Here is a 21158-nt window from a genome sequence, read left to right as displayed (position 1 = left end):
TGGGTGTGGATTTTATCTGACAGAATGAACTCAATGAGATTCACAAAAGGCCACAAAGTTCTTGGGAAAATTATACCAGCAGGAACACTGTAAACTTGGACTGAAAGAGAGAGGACAGTACAAAATGAAAGGAGGTTACTGGTCCCCAGAAGGCAGGCTGAGAAACCTATTCAGCTGCAAACTTGTGGCTACCTTTCTTGAAAGAGGAAGGATAAACATTTGTTGCTTAAATTCACTAGGTTTGGGGGTAATTTGTTACTCAGCAGTAGATAACTGAGACACAGTGGAAGGTTCAATGTTGTATCTGAAATAAGTGTCCTACACATAATTTAGGAATGGAGATAAGAGAGGTGCACAAACATATATTACACAAAGTTAAGGAAGATAAGTATTACAAGAGAAGCACACAGGAAGTCTTACATCAACTCCTTGAAAGAGTGAGCAAAGAGCACATCTGGCCATATGGACAAGAACAGGCAAATGAGATGTTCTCAAGAGGCAGTAGTTGAAAACGCAGGAGCTGGTTTTGAAACCTGGTCTTGCCAATTACAAGTTGTGTAAACTGGGGCCAGTCAACCCCTTTGACTTGTTTCTCTATCTGTAAAATGTGGATGGGGATCATCCACTGTGAGGATTAAACAGGCCAAAGGCACATCCTTGTTTGCCCAGGATAACCTATTGTTATGTTATTTGCCCAGGATATATTTTAATAGTGTTCTATTAGTGTCTTCTTTTACTCTCAAAGCCTAGGTCGAATGACAAATTATATGGTAACCGGAAGAGTAATTGAAATAATTCATATGAAATTTTAAAGTTATTTTAAAAAAATCCCTAAATTTACCCTCTACCACAAATATAATTTTTAGTGAATTTTATTTCAGTTCAATCTTTGCACTTATGCAGATACTTACAGAGATACATCTATATAAGTGAATCTGTATGTGAGTGTGCACATGCTGTTCACCCATAAAACATAAAAATAGACACCATGCTTGCACAACAGTTAAGAGAGATTAACCTGATGGTGGTGAGTCATGGGATCCAGAGTAGGGGGAAGAATATGGCAGCAGATCTGGTATTGGATTATTCACTTTCATGCGCAACATGGATCTGTTTCTATCTGATGGGGTACAGTATATGAAACAAGGAATATCATAATCAGTTACAGCTATGGTGATGTCTCATCCATAAAAAAATTATCTAAAAGGGAAGAAAAGGGGCACCTGGGTGGCTCAGTCGTTAAGCATCTCTCTTTGGCTCAGGTCATGATCCCAGGGTCCTGGGATCGAGCCCCTCATCAGGCTGCCTGCTCAGCGGGAAGCCTGCTTCTCCCTCTCCCTCTGCTCCTCCCCCACACTCGTGTGCATGCTCTCTCTCTCGCTCACACACTCTCAAGTAAATAAATAAAAAATCTTGAAAAGAGGGGCACCTGGGTGGCTCAGTCGTTAAGCGTCTGCCTTCGGCTCAGGTCATGATCCCAGGGTCCTGGGATCGAGCCCCGCATCAGGCTCCCTGCTCAGCGGGAAGCCTGCTTCTCCCTCTCCCACTCCCCCTGCTTGTGTTCCCTCTCTCGCTGTGTCTCTCTCTGTCAAATAAATAAAATAAAAAAAAATAAAAGGGAAGAAAAAATCAACAGAACAACAGAACTAAACTTTAAGCAGAATCAGCTGGGATGTTGGGATGGTCATAACCTGTTTTCATCAAATATCTCTTTGGTGATGAGGGAAACTCAATTTCCATTATTCTCATGACAAGTAAACACTGTTAGGGTTGGAAAATATATTTAACCTGTGACAATGTTATCCAAAACAAGTTCTTAAAAACACGCTAGTGTTATTAAACTTTTTTTTAATCCCCCCCCCCCAAATGTGCTAGTGTTGAATTCACCCTTTAGTGACAATGAGGAGTGGTATTGACTGTCCTCACAGAGCAGATTGTGGTAAATAGCATGCAGAATCATTGTTAGCATCGCCCAAAGATAATTCAGTGGAAATCGAAGTCTTAAGACTCAAGGAAAGTATTAACCAGAATGTTTAATAAAATAATTCAAGAAAAACCCAGTGGCTCGTGTACTTTTTCAGGACACGGATTTAACACTCTGGCAAGAACTTAGGGAGGGGGCAAACTTGCTGTTAGGGCAGCTCTTAGAAGATTTGAGAAAGTGATATCCCAAGTGAACAAAGTGAAAATGTTTGTGCTGACCTGGCAGATGGTAAAGAAAGCAACACAAAGGCTTAGATGTGAATGCTAAAATGTGTATATGAGGTGAGCCCAGAAACCTTTCCAGAGGATTATGTGCCACAGAGCGTCCAGAGGACAGATCACTTACCAAGGCTATTGGAAACTACCCCAGCATCACTGAGAAGTCCGTGGTGGCCTCCTCTACAGACCAGGGCTACCCACCCCAAGTGATGTGCTACTTCCCTGTGAGTTACAGTCTACCACACACAACTACCTAATTCATGCTTTTAATGCAATTCTCATTCCCTGAAATTCTCTCAAAGTTGCGTCTTAAGCCTGAGTTGTACAAAATTACTATTAATAATATGAATGTATTACTCATAAAAACAATTGCTTTTCTCTTTCTAATGTATTACTTCTAGAAACTGTATTCTCCATGAAAGATCATTGTAATGTCCTCGGTGGTTGGAGAAGTTTTAGTGGAATGGGCGCAGGTGTGAAATTAGGGAGAATTTTCTTCTGTTACCGGACATATAATTTTGACTATAAAAATTCTCTGAATTTCAAAGTCCTTATGTTTAACATAATAATAAGCACTGACATTTGTTGAGTGCATACCTAATATGTACAAGGCACTCTTCTAGGTACTTAGAATTCTTTATTCAGTCCTCATAGTGACCCCATGAATGGTGTACTATTATCATCCACAATTTATTGATAAAGTTTAATAACTAGTAATGTGACCAGATTTGCCATGGGTAGATTATTCCAGAATGTCTGACTGACTTCAGGACCCACGGGCTTAGTCCTTTGATAATTTGCCTTTCTACTTTGACTCATTATTTTGAAAAGTGTTTATTGAGCTCTTACTCCAGTCTGGTTTCACGGATACAGCAGAGAATGAAACAGAAAAGATCTCTGTTCTGTTGTTCACATTCCAGTGTAGAAGTGAAAATATTGAAATGATTGATATCAGCTTCAAATACATAATCCAGTGTATCTTGAACATATAAGGGATAATTTTTTAAATAGCTTTCTTTCTTTAAATGTCAGGGAAAATAAGGGCACCTGGGTGGCTCAGTTGGTTAAACATCTGTCTTCGGCTCAGGTCATGATCCCAGGGTCCTGGGATCAATCCCCTCTTCAGGCTCCCTGCTCAGTGGGGAGTCTGCTTCTTCCTCTCTCTCTGTTGCTCCCCCTGCTTGTGCTCTCTCCCTCTCTCTTCAAATGGATAAATAAAATCTGTAAAAAAAAAGAAAAAGTGTCAGGGAAAATAATTGATATTTGATAAAGTGAAAGACCCAAATTCAGAATAGAAAGAATCTCAAAATTTGCCATTGTGAATTCTGGTAAAATGCAGTACATTTATGATTCAGTGAATAGAGGGAGACATACTACTGTTTCTCTGTTAAGAATAAGCTTGTTATGGGCAAATAAGTATATTGAAAAATAACTTTTGCACTGTTAGGGTGAATCATTTTCTCTTCAATCTCTGGCATTGTAACAGCTTTCACGTTTTTATCAAATTTGCCTTGATATGAAGGACTTTTACAAACTTATTGACTGTATTATGTGTAATGTCATTGGGAATAGGATAGAAATAAAGAAGAATAGATTTCTATCCTTAACAGATTTATAATCCAAAATAAAGTGAGAGGAAGAGAAACCTGTTATATATATTTCATTGGCTGCTTTGTGGTAATATCTATAATTTTAAGGAAAAATGCAGAAAAAGAAAAGATTGGTGTGGACTGACATAGATTTAGCAGATTTTACTATGTAGACTGGCTTCTGACATTTATTGACTTTTAATTCCTACCATCAGAGAAAAAGTTATTATGAAGGTCCTCAGAAAGGACAATATAACCAACTGAGAAGTACAATTTTCTTCATCTTCTGTTGTTTCTTGCATGTGTATCATAGAAATGATATGTTTAACCAAAAGTAAAATTCATATTAACCACACATAAAAAAATCACTGCACACAAAAAAAGGATATACCAAGTAAAACAATAAGACTTTATTCATTTTTAGGATATTATTTTGTTGTTAGGTGATATGCAATTTAGTCCTGTAGATTTGCAATAAATAATTCATGTAATTAAATTTATGGTGTATAATTGATTACTGAACTGGTACTGCAAATGAAACAAATACATATATTTTCTAACTTATTAATCGTTCACTTAGTAGAATTCAACCAACTACTCATTGCAGAACCACTGGGGGTTCTACCCCTGAGCCCCCTGGTGAGACTCCATCTGGAATGTGCTGGGCCCAACAAATAATGGAGGGCCTTTAGTCCTTATTTGGCTCAACTAGGCACTGAAGATCTTTCTGAGGAATACAGATGTAATCTGTTATTATAAATATTCTGGTATTAGCTAGGTGCTGACAGATCTGCATCCTATAAGAAAGGGGAATGATTATCATTGTTAGATGGTTCTTTGCCATTTCTATTCTCCATTATAAGCCCACATGAGCCAACTGCTGATGTACAAACATTGCTGGGTTACTATGTTTGGAAACAACCCATTACTGCTGCAGAGGATAAAATTCTCAAATAACATATTTGTTTTTGTTGCAAAGGAAGACATGATAAATATAAAAAACCTGGCCAATGAGAGGAAGAATTAAAACTATCATCTCATTTTTTACTTTGGTAGAAAATAGTGTAGAATGAAGCAAATATTTATTCTAGATTCTATTGCAGTGTTTAATATGTTTACTTGGTGATTTGTTTTTAGTATAGCAAATGATTAATATTGTGAGTACTGATAATTGAGTTAAAATTTTCAACAGTCTGGGGAAGAATTATTCCTGTGATGATATCTTTGCTTTTGTGGTGGAAATTAATAAGAAAATAGAATTCACTAAAATCAAAACAAACCAATCATATTTTTAAAAACATCTATTATTTCTTGATATAACATTAGGAAATTTACATGTTTAAACTAAACTTTAACTCCCTTATTTCCAAGTGCTCTATAGTCTATTTTTGCTTTCCCATAAACTTTTGCTAGGCTGTAACAATTATGGTAGAGTATGCAGATTGTCCATACAAATATTACAATAAACCACCAATTATTCTGTTTTCCCAAACTGCAAAATATCTTCTAATTTTTTTCCCCACCACTACCACTCCATCATAATGACCACCTGGATCCTCTCCACTTTAACATGAGAAACCACTAGGACACAACAGACTACAGTGTCATTTGGCCAAAGTTAATAGCATAATAGTTCCAGACTCTGATGAGTCCAAGAACATTAATTAACTGTCCTTGTGTCACTGCCCTAAGATTATAGGTTAAACCTCGGATATTCCTATCTGAGCAGTCATCCTCAAACAGAAAAGGCCTGTGGGAGTTCCTGAGCCCCAGTGTTTTATTTTTTCTCCCCCCACCCCCGCCCCCGAAAGGACAGGTCTCTTTCCAGGTAGCAAATGTGTGAAGCACAGTGGACTAAAATTTCCATTGGCTCCTCATATTGCCCACTTCTCTCCAGCAAACTTGGCTGAGGAAATGTAGCATTCTGCTGGGATCAGGTCAAACTCTAACAGGTCCCCCACACATACATCAAGTTCATTTAGACAAACTGATGATTCATACTAATTGTTTTCAAATTATGAACACCTAGAGGTTCCCCAAGTGTTGTCTGTCCAAGCAGTATTATTTCATTCTGAATATCATTACTGAGCATATACTATGCCCCAGGTATTTGGGGGATATAAGAGTGAAGAATATGAACAAAATTCTTCCCTAATAGTGATTACCATTTAGTAATTTTATTTGTGTACTTTAGACTTTCTTTTTTATTTGTTGTGTACTTGGACTTTCTTTTTACAGATGATTTATACTGGTAACATTGCTAAAATATTTTTTGAAAACTACTGAGTTTATTTGAAGGGCAAAGGGCAAAATACAAGCCTATCTCTGAATTCCTATTTGTCTACTAAACAGAGAGGGATAAATATAACTTGTTTAGCAGGAGGTATTATAAACCATGAGAAGAGTAGCTTACTTATATTAACTCAGAACACTTTCCAGAGAGAGAAAGGACAAGGCTATTATGCAGCTGACCAAGAAATTGGCCAACCTTTCCTTTTGCTTGTGGGTGGGTAATCCTGATAGGATAGAGCCTTAATTTAAGAGATTGATTCCCGCCCCCCTCCTGCAGCTGTCCTAACAGTGGACTGAGTAATCTTAACTGAACTATTCTAATCAATTACTCAATGATTCACTTAAATTGATTAAAAAAGAGTTAATTCATTGCCTGTGGATATTTAGATACCTTGATATTTCTAATTTTGAACTCATTTTAAAGTAAGGCAGTATCCACTGGATAGAAGATTCAAACTTGAAATTAATAAATCCCATGTGGTTTTTGTTTGTTTTACTAACTTCCATTGTTGACAAAGAGATTTAAAATTTCACACACATTGGTCTATTTTCATCCCAATGTTTTATTGGCCCTCTGGAGCAAGAATCAGAAAGGAGAGTAGCTATTGCATAAAATATTATCATTTTGACTTGCTGGGGCATTCTTAGATGTTTCCTTTGTCTTTATTTTTCTTGAATATCTAGGATAAAACTTACACCAATTTCCTATATTACCAAGCAGGTATTTTGAAGGAAGGGATATGCATATTTTTGAGGATGCCAAGAAATAAAGTCAAGAGATAATACAAGAATAAACTGTGATTCCAATTCAGTAATTAGTACTGAACTTTAAAAGTTACTAATGGTGAATAAGGATTTTCCAAAGTAGGTAATATTGTTTCATCATTAATACGTGCATAAGTATGTATTTAAATATTATAATCTTCATTTAAGTTAATCAATACAAATATTATAAATAATTAAATAAAAATTTTTCAATGTAAAAGCAGCTTTTAAAAATGTGCTTTCACTACCCTTTGTTCTCTAACACAAGAGAATTTTTAAATTATAGTTTGGATAACTCAGAAAATAGCATAAAAAAGTTTTAACAGAGTTTTCATAATACCAAAAAGGAGTATAAGAGAAAAAATAATAAATTTTTAAAAATTTTCTTTAAAGATTTTATTTATTTTTTGACAGAAAGAGAGAGAGAGACAGTGAGAGAGGGAACACAAGCAGGGGGAGTGGGAGAGGGAGAAGCAGGCTTCCTGCAGAGCAGGGAGCCAGACATGGGGCTCGATCCCAGGACTCTGGGATCATGACCAGAGCCGAAGGCAGATGCTTAACGACTGAGCCCCCCAGGCGCCCCAAGAATAAATGTTTTGAATGCTTGCTTTTGACTAAGCATTGAGCTGGATATATGATACAAGATATTTCATATGTTATAAAGATAATATTTTACACTTCCTACAATGAAGAATAACAGGACACATATAGGTCAGTATCATTTGTATGCTAATGATTATACCCATTGGTCATTTTTGAGAGGGATCAGTAGTCAGCAGTAAAACCTTCTTGTTGGTCCAAACTTTGCCAGAGACATAGTTGCTCTGGGTCTTCCACAGTGTTCATTTTCTTTACCTGTCCCAGCCAAGCCATGGGCCAGCTGTTGAACCAGTCAATTTTAACAATGGAAATGTTAAACCAGGAACCACATACCCTGGGTCTTATGTTTGCCCTGAGCAAGATGACAGTATCCATGTGCATCAGCAGCAAGTTCTCATTAGCAAACATCTCCTTATAGATGGATTTGTCACTGGTACTGTTCTGGTGCTTGAAATCTGATATATGGCATTTTGATACAGCAGTTTGGATTGGGAACATTTGTTTTCCTTGCTTGAAAAATTAACTATTGGACTTGTAGCTCTTAAAACTTACCAAGTTAACACATGAAACCTACATTCTTAGTCCACCCCAGAATCTTAACCCTTCCCTGCCTAGGAGTCTTAGGGATATAATTAAGAAAAATTTAATAAGAGTAACAGTGAATATGGAAACTGAGCTAAAGTTAAGGATCGGATATGGATATGTCCATACTCCTATTACTTTGTAATAAAAACGATATTTAAGGACTTAAATTATGAAGTTTCTTATTTTGAGACTCTCATTGACAAAAAGATAAATGAGGGTATAGTCCAGAAGCTTATAGAAAACAACGTGGAATAAACTAGGGTAGGGTCTAAAAAGTCTCCAACTTTTATTTCTATTTTAAAATCTTATTGGACTAATTTGCATGTCTAGAGACATTAAGACTTTTTACTTTCTGATATGAATTCTTACAGCATTCACCATGTTAAAATGGCTATTAATTATGATACAGTAGTTGTTTTGAGATAGATATTTTTATCATGTTAAGAAATTGTCTTCTTACTCCTTAAAATTATTAATAACACATTTTATTGAGTAATCTAGGGAGAATTTCTTAACTTTTTGAATTATAGATGATATCACATTTAGTAATTTTCCTAATATTAAAGCATGCTTGACTTTCCACCTCCAAATTTACTTTGCTACAAATTAAAATTTTTATGCTAATAGTCACAAGTAAAGTTGATATATAGTCTTTTTTTAAGTGATACTTTCTTATAAGGATTATTTGCTCAATAAAATAGACAAGCTTAATATATTTTTATTTTGGAATGCTATATATAGGGTGAAATTTATTCCTCTTGGAAGTCTGAAAGAACTTACAGCTGCAATATTTGGAAATAATTATATGATATATGTTTGTTCAAGATTCCTTCCTTCCTTCCTTCCCTTCCTTCCTTCCTTCCTTCCTTCCTTCCTTCCTTCCTTTCCTTCCTTCCTTCCTTCCTTCCTTCCTTCCTTCCTTCCTTCCTTCCTTCCTTCTTTCCTTCCTTCCTTCTTTCCATCCTTCCTTCCTTCTTTCCGTCCTTCCTTCTGCTCTTTTATTAAGTATAATATTCATACAAAAAACTGCACAAAACACAAACAGCTCAATTATCTTAATGTGTAAATATATATACTTATATCCCTTCCCTGCAAAGATAAACACTGTCTCAGAGTTTCTAAACCTCAGCATTATAGATACTTTGTTCTAGAAAATTCTTTGTTGAAGGGAGCCCTATTGGGCATTGTAGAATGTTAAGCATCATCATTGATTTCTACACACTAGATGTCAGTAGTATACTCTTACCTCCTCTCTGCCCTCCTGACACCCTCCCTGCAAATTGTGACAAACCAGTGTGTCTCCAGATATTGCAAAATGATGCTGGGGCATGGGAGGAAATCACCTCTGGGTGAGAATCACTGGACTACAATGACTTTTATGGTAATGACTTCCTTTCTTTATTCTTTTACCATGTAACTATGGATCCTTAAACATTATAAGGTAGTTTTGCTTGGAAAACATTCTTTATAAAATAATTTATTAAATAGACTACTAGTCATGGGCCCTTAAAATCACGCTTATAGATAGTGTGACCACATAATTTATAATGTAACTGGTGCTACAGGCTTTAAACATTATTGACCCAAGCAAGTCTCCATGATAACCCTACTTCTAAGGTACATCAGCAGTGAACATTATCTTTATAGCCCCACACATCTAGGGTGCCCTTTTTCAGTGGATAATTGTACATAAAATGATAGCAAAACAGTTAAAAACAGGGCATCCCCAAGGGCAAAATGATGAGGCCCAACTCAAAGCATCAGGGATGAAAAGTTGCAGAATACAGCATTCATCTAATTTGGGTCATAGAAAGTTATATTCTTCAAATAATTTTCTCTAATACAACTGACTAAAATAAATGTCTTCCAAGATTTGCACATAAGTACCAAAAGGATCATGATCATCATGTTTAAGAGATTTTGTCTGTGGGGGATGTGTATTTTATTGTAATATAATTCATAAACCATCCAATTTGTACATTTAAATTATACAATTGAACAGTTTTTAGTATGTTCACAGAGTTGTGTACCCATCATCACTATCTAATTTTAGAGTATTTACAATACCCCCGACCACCCCCTACTGCTTAATAGTCTTAATTTCTCCCTCACCCTAGTCAGGCAACCACTAACCTACTTGCTGTCTGTATGTATTTGCCTATTCTGGACATTTCATATAAATGGTATGATACAATGTGTAGTCTTCTGTGACTGAATTCTTTCATGCAGCATAATGTTTTCAGGGTTCATTCGTGCTGTATCATGTTTCACTATGGCATTTCTTTTCATTGTCAAATATTCACGTGTATGTATATTTTACATTTTATCTACTTATCAGTTGGTGGACATTTTTATTATTTTCGTTTCTTGGCATTATGAATAATGCTGCAGTGAATATTTCTTGTGCAAGTTTTTTTTTGTGGACATATGTTTTCATTTCTCTTTGATATATAACTATGTGTGGAATTGCTGGTCCTGTCACTCTTATGTTTTACATTGTAAAGAACTGACAAACTGCTTTACAATGTAGCTGCACCACTTTACAATCCCATAGCAATGTTACAATTTCTTTATATTCTTGTCAGCACTTGTTCTTGTCAGTCTTTTTATTTTAGTCATCTTAGTGGGTGTGAAGTGATAGCTCATTATAATTTTGATATGCATTTCTCTTATGACTAATGACACTGAACATCTTTTCCTGTGTTACTTAGCTATTTGTATATCTTCTTTGGAAAAATATTAAAATCTTTTCTCCCACTTTTAAATTGGGTTCTTTTTTTTTTTTACTACTAAATTACAGGAGTTCTTTCTATATGCTAAATATATGACCCATATCAGTTATAGGATTTGCAAATACTTTTTCCCATTCTGTGAAATGTCTTAATAAAAGAGTCTGACTCCATTTTTAATGTTTGACTTCTGGAAAATTTAACGCCTACCCATCTGAATTCCCCTTCTGGCCCACACCTGAGTAAGCTGTTAAGAAAGTCCAAGTTCTCCCTCCTTTGGTTCAGGGGAAGTTCAAACCATGCATAGGGACCCTTAGCCCACCCCTAGGCCATAACCATAAAAACCCCCCAACCAGTCTCCTACGTGGCTCTCTCAGGCAACTCTTTTGCCTGCTCAGGAATCATCCTGCTCACTCAGAAAGCCTCACTGTATGAAAGTATGTATTTCATATCCTCGTAGTGCATACGCGGTGCCATCAGTCTTGCTATCCAATCAAATTATGGGTGGAAGTGCATTGGTTAAGAGGAGTGTGGCCAAATAATTGTCTTTTCTCTATCCCAGTAGTGTCCTTTAAGGCACACAACTTTATGATCTTGACAAAATCCAATTTATTTACTTATTCTTTTATCACTTGTGCTAATGCTGTCATATATAAGAAGACTATAAATAACCCAATCTTCTGAAGGTTCACACCTATGTGTTCTTGTAAGAAGTTTATAGTTTTATCACTTGCCTTTAGTCTATGGTCCATTTTAAACCAATGTTTGTGTATGGTGGGAAGAAAGGACACAACTTCATTTTTTTTTGCATAGGGATATCTAGTCTTAATACTGTTTGTCAAAAAGACTATTCTTTTCCCCATTGAACTGTCTTGGCACACTTGTTGAAAATCAGCTATATATGAAACCATAAATATAAGAGTTTATTTCTAGACTCTCATTTCTAGTCCATTGATTTATACGTCCTTATGACAGTATCACACCATCTTGATTAGAGTAGCTTTGTAGTAAGTTTTGAAATTAAAAAAAAAATTGAGTCTTCCAATTTGTCCTTTTTCTAGATTGTTTTGATTATTCTAATACTTTTTATTTCCATATGAATTTCAGGAACAGCTCATCAATTTCTACAAAAATAAAAAACCCAAAAGCTGGAATTTTGATAGAGATTGCCTTGAATGAAAAGATTCATTTGATGAGTATAGCCATCTTAGTAATATTAACTTTTGGATCCATAAACATGGGAAGTTTCCCCATTTATTCATGTCTTCTTTAATTTCTTTCAACAATGTTTTGTAGTTTTTAAATGTACAAGTCTTACACATCTTTTGTTAAACTTATTTTTAACTATATTTTTTCTTTTTGACAGTATTATAAATAAAAATTTCATTTTTCCAATTTTATTGGGGTATAATTGGAAAATGTTTTCCTAATTTCTTTTGTGAATGGTTCTCATTGCTATGTATATAAATACAACTGATTTTTGTTGTCCTTATATATCTTTTCTTCCACAACCTTGATGAATTTGTTCATTTGTTTTTAATAATTCCTTTGTTCATGCCTTTGGATTTCCTCTATACAAGAAAACATCATCTATGGATAGAGATAATTTTACTTCTTTGTTTCCAAATATGGGGAGTCATTTGATTTTGTTTTCTTGACTAATTGTCCTCCCTAGAGCCTCCAGTACGATCTTGATTATATGTGATGATACCAAATATTCTTGAATTGCTCCTTTGGGGAAAAGTGTTTAGTTTTCCATCATTAAATATGATGTCATCTACAGGATTTCATAGATGTCCTTTATCAGATTGAAGAAGTTCTTTTCTATTCTTAGTTTGTTGAGTGTTTTATCATGAAGAGGTGTTGGATTTTGTCAAACGCTTCTTCTTCATCTATTGAGATAATCATGTGGTTTTTACCCTTTATTCTATCAATATGATGTAGTACCATTGATTAATTTTCAAATATCAAACCAACCTTGCATTCTTTACATAAACCTGCTTGGTCATACTATTTAATATTCTTTGTATGTGTTGGATTCTGTTAGATATTTTTTTGTGAGGATTTCTGCATTTATGTCCCAAAGGGATATTGTTCTGTAGTTTTCTTTTATTGTAGTATCATCCGGTTTTGGTAACAGTCTAGTAGCAGCCTCATAGAATGAGTTGGAAAGTGATTTTCCCTCCTTTGTATTTGATAGAGGATGTGAAATGTTGATATTAATTCTTCTTCAAAGGTTTAGTAGAATTCACAAGTGAACAATCTGGTCCAGGGCTTTTCTTTGGGAAAAGTGTTTTTTTGTTTTGTTTTGAATTACTAATTCAATATGTTTACTTGTTACAGGTCTATTTAGATTTTTCTGTTCTTTGAGACAGTTTTTATAGTATTCATCTTTGTAGGAATTTGCTTTATCTAGGTGATCTAATTTGAATACAGGTTTTTGTAGTATTACCCTATAATTCTTTTATTTCTTTAAGGACAGTAGTAATGTCTCACATTACTAGTTTTACTAATTTGAATCTTCTCTTTTCTTCTTGGTCAATTTAAATAAACATTTGTTATTATTTCCAAAAAGCTAACTTTTATGGGATATACTTTCTCTCTTTTTCTTTTCACATGGCTCATAATTTTTTTAAACAAAAACTGATAAGATAATAGTAATAGCAGTCCTGGAATTCAGAAGAGCCTCCCTTGAGTTCATTGCCACTTTTTGGTGTTGTTGCTTTAGCTGTTTGTTTTTAGTGACTATACAGGAAAAATTCTGTAGAGATGCTTTTTTTTGACCTGCGACTGCTGAATTCTTTGCTTAGTTAGCTTAGTTATCACCTAATGATTGAACAGAAATTTCCTTAAATGCCTTGAAGAAATGTCTCCCCATTTTTGTTCTGTGAATGTAATGCGGCACACTTTCATTGCTCTGGCAGGTATCAATCCTGCCTTAGTCTGCACTTCCTTCTTGCTCAGAGTCTTAAGGTCAACCAACTGAAGAGAGTAAGACCTTCTGAAGTCTTTCATGGTCATGTGCACAGCACTGGACATGCAAGTGACCATCTATATTCCCAGGGGTATATTGGAGGTTTTCAAAGCCCTCTATGGACCTCTCATTTGCCAGATTTTCCTAATACATTTTTAACCTGTTTGCTCAACCTTGTTTCAGTGCCTCAAGCAGGTGCAATTTTAAATAATTGCTGCTGATTATTTCTGACAAACACCCTGGGGATATGGTTTTTCTCCCTAAATGAGCTGTGAGTCAGTTCAAATAAAGACAAGATGTATAAATAAGGCTTTTCCAGGCAATTGCCAAACAAGTTAGATAGTAAGTATTCTATGAGGGAAGGCTTTGTGAAGAGATTCAAGTCCATTTTCACCCCTCTCATGGCTGCTAGGCCACTGGTTTTCACAACTGTTGTGCTTATGACACTATTGATTTTCAAAACTACCACAGAGCCGGGGAGAGGTTATTAGGAATAGGGCAAGTTGAAGTGTTGAAAAGATTTCTGTTCTTATATGGGTTCTAGTCCTTTTATTGAATAAATTCTCCTCAGATTGTTGCAAGTCTTTAGATAATTTCCAGAATTCAGAAAAAGTTAATTTTGAAAAGTTGTGACATTTTAATTGTTTTTGTGAAGCAGCAATTTTTCTGAGGTTCTTACTCTGCCATTTTGGAAGTGCATTCTTTTTGAAAGAGTTTAGGAATTTTTAATTTTTCTAGAAGTCCTATAATTAAGAATTTTGACATTAGGATATAACAACATTATCTTTTTATGTTATTTTTATTCAACCTAACATTTTATTTTTGTATTTTCTGCTTGTGCTTTTTTTTACAATGGATTTCAATATTTTAATCCTTCTTTTGACTATACTTTTTCTTATAAATTGCTATTAATTTCAATTTTAATCTTTATTAATTCTTTGGGTTTTAATTTATTTTAATTATTCAATTACTTTTCTTCTGATTAACTGAAGATGGCTATATTCACATGAGAATCCAATAGTTTTTCCCCAGTAATTATTCTCCTCTTCTTCCTCAGTGATACATCCTTGAATATTAATTGAGTACATACTACTCAGAAGAAAGATAAAATTTCTCAGCTCTTCTTACAACTTGGTGTGTCTAAGTGGAAACAGCATGTGCAATTTTTGGGTAGTGCCCTTAGAGGGAGCTGTCCTTTTGCTTCCTAACTTTTTGCTCAATTCTGCTATCTGCAAAGCAAATGTGATAGTGGATGCTGGAGTAATCACATTGGAGCAACAAGCTGGAAGGATACGGATGATCTTTAAGTTGATATATACTACTTCTGGGTAGTAGAATCTTATATTCAAGATTTTTTCTTTCTTCATGAGAAAGAGATAAAATTCCATCCTGTTTAATATTGTTATAGGAGTCTATCAGATACAGATGAAAATAGAAACAATCCCTAAGTACTGATTTGATTAACTCCTATATGTTTAATGTGGTGTTACTTTTATTGCATTCCAAGAAATCTCATTTCTGTGTGATTCTATCATTTACTCAGCTATTATTCAGAAAATTCTCATTTTATTAAAATTAAAGATGGCTTGGGTTTAATTTTTATAATTTATTTCTAGTATTTTTTTGCATTATGACAAGTAACATTTCTGCCTTTTGAAGCATATAATGGACATTTTGGTAGAATAGTAAAAGGTCACATTAATATGTCACATAGAAAGGAGATTCTACTTGTGGAATGGCCATATGAGGAGTTTTTGGACTGTTCTACAGTGAAGCAACCATAACTGGAGAAAATTATGTTAAAAACAACCATTCAGTGTCTCTGAAAATTATTGTTCTAATATACAGCAAATGAATATATAAATACACCAATATAAATATAAATGTATACATAATTAAACCAGAATCTGGGTTGGGGGGGAGGTAGAGGGATGGAGGTTGAGCCAGGTATAGGTTAATTGTTTTTTTATTGAAATATTAATATACAGTGTTATTACTTTCAGGTGTACAATATAGTGATTTAACATTTCTCTGTGCTCATCACTATAAATGTAGTCTTAATCCCCTTTATCTACTTTACCCATTCCTTCCTCCCTCCCCCTGGCAACCACCAATTCATTCTCTGTATTTAAAAGTCTTTTCTTTTGTTTATCTCTTTTTTTTTTCTTTGTCACTTATTTTGCTTCTTAAATTCCACATGAGTGAAGTCATATAATATTTGTCTTCCTCTGTCTGACTTATTTCACTTAGAATTATACCCTCTAGTTCCATCCTTGGTGTTGCAAATGGCAAAATCTTATTGTTTCCTATGGCTGAATAATATTCTTTTACACACACACACACACACACACACACACATCACATCACCTCTTTGTTCATCAACGGACACTTGGGTTGCTTCTGTATTTTGGCTATTGTAAATATTGTTGCAATAAATGGGTGCATATATCTTTTTGAATAGTGTTTTCATTTTCTTTGGGTATATACCCAGTAGTGGAATGACTGGATCATATGGTAATTCTGTTTTTAATTTTTTGAGAAAACTCAATATTGTTTTCCAGTGGCTGCACCAATTTGCCTTAGTACCAAAAATGCAAGAGGGTTACTTTGTCTCCACATTCTTTCCAACACCTGTTACTTGTATTTTTGATTCTGGCCATTCTCACAGGTGTGAGGTGATATCTCATTATGGTTTCGGTCTGCATTTCCATGATGGTGAATGATGTTGAACATCTTTTCATGTGTCTGTTGGCCATCTTTATGCCTTCTTTGGAAAAAATGTCTATTTAGGTCCTCTGCTTATTTTTTTAGTTGCATTATTTGTTTTTTTGTTGTTGAGTTGTATAAGTTCTTTATATATTTTGATTTTTAATCCTTTATCAGATATATCATTTGAAAATATCTTCTCCCATTCAATAGGTTGTCTTTTAGTTTTGTTGATTATTTCCTTCACTGTGCAAGAGCTTTTTATTTTGGTGTAGTCCCAAAGTTGAATTTTGCTTTTGTTCCCTTACCTTGAGTAGACATTTCCAGAAAAATGTTTCTACAGCTGATGTCAAAGAAATTACTGTCTACCTTTTCTTTTAGGGGTTTTACAGTTTCAGATCTCACATTTAGGTCTTTAATCCATTTTGGGTTTACTTTTGTATATTGTATATGAAGGTGGTTCAGTTTTGTTTTTGTTTTTGTTTTTTTGTCCAGTTTTCCCAAGACCATTTGCTGAAGAGACCTTTTCCCCGTTGTCTCCTTTCTCATAGTTTAATTGACCAATGAATATATATTTTTTCAAAAAATATCTAAATCTTGTCAGGACAGTGAGTTTATATGGCACTTGAGCTACAGCCTGTTTCATCCTCTACCCCCTGCCCCCAGCTTAGCAAAATGGAAGCTCCATTCTGAACAGATGTTGTTAAGAAGACAAGGATACCTCTCCCAACCAGTTCCCAGTCAAGAATACAATACTTCCTGAAGAGGGGAAGGCCACCAATTTTTTCTTATCTCTTTCACCTATGTGTTGCAGAGAATAAATTTCAGGTAAATGTAGTCAATAGTTTGGGCCCCGTTCTTCCACCAAGCCTTGACAAGTACACGGAAGCTATATAGTTCAGGATTGACAGGATGAGAATACCCTTACATTTACCATCAGTTGATAGTGTGCCATAAATATTCATTAAGGGAAAGAATGACTGAAGTTGGACCCATTCTTTACATCAGACACAAAAATTAACTCAGATCGTAAACCTAAATACAATAATTATAACTGTGAAGCTTTTAGAAGGAGCATAGGAATAAATTTGTGACTCTGGATTAGGCAATGGTTTATCTGATACGAAAACAAAAGCAGAAGCAATAAAAGAGAAATAGGTCAGAGTCCATTGTTTCTGATGAGAAGTTAGCCTTTGTTCTTATTTTTGACCCTATGAAGGTAATGAGTTTTTTCTCAAGCTTCTCAAGATTTTCTCTTTATCTTTGGTTTCTAGAAGTTGACTATGATATGCCATGGTGTATATTTCTTTGTCTTTATCTTTCTTGGTGTTTACTGAGATTCTTGGAGCTGAGGCCATCAAATGTAGACGTTTTGGTTACTATCCCCTAAATATCCTTGCCCCATTTTCTCCTTCCTTTGTTTCTGGAATTCTAACTACATGAATGTTAGAGTACATGTTATAGTCTCATGGGTCATTGAGCTATGTTTACTACTAATAATAGTATTTCTCTATGTGCTTAAGTTTGGATAATTTCTATTCACACCTTCAGGTCACTGGTCTTTTCTTTTGAAGAGTATAATTTGCTGTAACATCCAATAGATTTTTTTCTGTATTACGTATTTTAGTTCTATGATTTTCTTTTTTTATAAGGTTGCTATATCTCTTCTGAAATTCCTCATTGTTTAACAGGTGATAGCCATCTTTTTTTGGACATTTTAAACATATTTATAATAGCTATTTATATCTTTTTTTTTTTTTTTTTGCTAGTTCCAATATCTAGGTCCTCTGAAGGTTAGCTTCTGTTGATTATGGATCATATTTTCCTGTTTCTTTGCCTAACTAAAATAGGATTGACCACTGTGGATAATATGCTTCAAAGACTTGAAAGTATATATTTTTCTAAACATGGTTGAAATTTGTACAGTCAAACTACTAAGTTACTAATCACTTTGTTCTTGTGGAAGCTGCTTATTAGAGCAGGCCAATTTCAGTTTTTTACCTTAACATAGGGAGTGACCCTGAGTCCTTAGAGATGTTCCTTACTCTGAATGTGTGGCCTTTCTGGGGTAACGGTATTTTTTTTTAAAGATTTTATTTTTAAGTAATCTCTACACCCAATTTGGAGCTCGAACTTACAACCCCAAGATCAAGAGTCATATGCTCTACTGATTGAGCCAGCCAGGCACCCCTGGGGTAACAGTATTTACCAAGCTTCCCTAATTTGGTGGGACTTGGTGTGATCTACAAACTGCCTCCCAGGTACTGGGTAGCTGTTAAAAATCTCTGTGTAGCTCTTTAGTTTTCAGATGTTGCTTTCTGATGTATATTTGGAATATTTTTCTGTTCATACATAGTTTAAGAGTCAGTTGAAGATTTGAGGGAAACTTATTATATGCAGATTTTAGTACTGACCAATATGTAGTTAACTCCTTTCCAAGATTGCTCATTGCAACTTTCAGTTCTGGCAGCAGTGACAGATGTCATCTTCTGACAATTCCTTAACCCCCTGAAACTCTAGTTCTCTCCTCCAGGTGCCATTCAAACTAGGAAATGCCTTCATGGTTCTGGGCCTCAACCAGTATGATCCTCCTTTGTCAAGAGCCACATCCGGGACACCTAGGTGGCTCAGTAGGTTAAGCATCTGCCTTCAGCTTAGGTCATGATCCCAGGGTCTTGGGATCGAGTTCCACATGGAGCTCCTTGCTAAGCAAGGAGCCTGCTTCTCCCTCTGCCTACTCCCCGAGGTGTGCACTCTGTCTCTCTCTCTGATAAATAAATAAATAAATAAATAAAATATTAAAAAAAAGAGCCACATCCCCTCAATTCTGTTACATGTTGGTCACTGTCCAATAACTTCCAGCAGTTTTCTTTATATTTTTCCTTGAGAATTTTTGTTATGGTCAGGAGGTTTACTGCTAGATAGGCTAACATGCCATTACATGAATGGAATTCCCATTTTTATTTATTATGAAGAAATTATCTGGTTGATGAGTTAGTTACTTTATTAAGTATGTTAATGTAAAACACTATTTTATCTTTTAAAGATTTATTTATTTATTTTTTATTTTTTATATTCTGTTATTTTATTTTTTATGTATTCTGCTGTTGGGCTCAATCTCAGGACCCTGGGATCACAACTTGAGCCAAAACCGAGTCAGATGCTTAACCAACTGAGCTACCCAGGTGTCCCACTTTTTGACACATTTTAGAATAGTGTTTATGTTTTGGGTTAACTATGAAATGGCTTTTTCTCATAAGTTATTGATCCTACTTTTGTGTTTGTGTTATGATATCCTATTTGTATAATTTTGTGTTAGGTATAATTGATTAGTGCTTCATGAAGACACTGTTTTATCATTGACTCTTTTCATCCCTAATAACTGCTATTACAGTGCAACTTATCCAAACTACTCTTACCTATTAATTTCCCAGCTATTCCCCAACCACTAGCTCCAATTGTTTCCACCCAGCCTCTTTCAACTGCTTAAAGATGAGGTTTGGTTGCATGAATGAATGAAATACTTTGATTTGTTTTTTAGATATAGTTTTTTTCCAAGTTTATTTTATTATAAAATCAATGACTTAATATGTATTTAGTAGTTGCATACTTCAGAATTAAGTCAAATATTTATGATAGTGCACAAGGGGCACTGTACATCTGAAAATGTCTTCTTAGGTTTTTGTCACTATTTTTTTTTTCCCTTAGTGCCTTTGTATTCAGTTATTTTGGCTCTCTCTCCTCCTTAGGGAATCTCTTTCCATTAAACATGACTCTGTTGTTTCCCCTCGGTCATATTATTCCACTTTGACTCTTATCCACAAGAACCTGTTATTTTCTAACAATAAGCTTACTCTTTGAAAAAGTGTTTTTATAACCTATCCAGTGTTTTTAAAAATCCAGGACATTTTTGTCGTTCTTTTATCCCTCAGATGTTCTATAACATTGATTTTAGTTTTAGTTTAGAAGAATATGAAAAATAATCACATTTATGGTTGCCAGATTTTGTTAATGAAAACACAAAACACCCTGTTGAAACAGAATCTCAGATAATCAACAAATATAAACCTATATTTTTTATATAGATATATTCCATGCAATATTTGGGGCATACTTATACTAAAAATTCTGTTTTTTAAATTTGAAATTAACATTTAACTGGGTGTCCTATATTTTATCTGGCAATCCAGTGATGTCATACCCAAGATAAGGGAAATTTAATTTATCCTGGTATGATAATTTTTTAGAAACTTATGATTTCCAAATCCCAAAGCATTTTTTATGGTAAATAACATTCATACTTGAAAGCTGTCCAATGAACAACTCCATAGCTAACTCCTAAAACATTTTAAAAGATTAGTTTTATATTATCATTAGAATACTTCTTGAGCTTTTCAATGAATACATGATAATTCATTAAAAAATTAATGCCTATATGTATTTTTAGGAAATTAAAATGAAACAAAGAACTATGAAATTATTCATATAATCCTAGGTTATATTGAATTTCCTGTAAACTACACACAAAATATGTTTCCATTTTGAAAAGAATGAAACAAAATCTGTAAACATTTCATAGGATTATACATATATTTTTAAGCTTATCACAAAAGCTAGGACCTATATGCACAGCAATTTTGAAACAGGTTTTTTCCCCAAATTTGTCTTTTTAGAGCTAAAAATAAAGAGCTTCATAGCTCATATCATGTACTCTAA

The sequence above is a fragment of the Mirounga angustirostris genome, unplaced genomic scaffold (genome assembly GCF_029215605.1).
Source record: "Mirounga angustirostris isolate CCGP_5_RB_7025 unplaced genomic scaffold, mMirAng1.0.hap1 SCAF_2, whole genome shotgun sequence".
Classification (NCBI taxonomy): Eukaryota; Metazoa; Chordata; class Mammalia; order Carnivora; family Phocidae; genus Mirounga; species Mirounga angustirostris.
Note: the sequence above shows the minus strand (reverse complement) of the source record.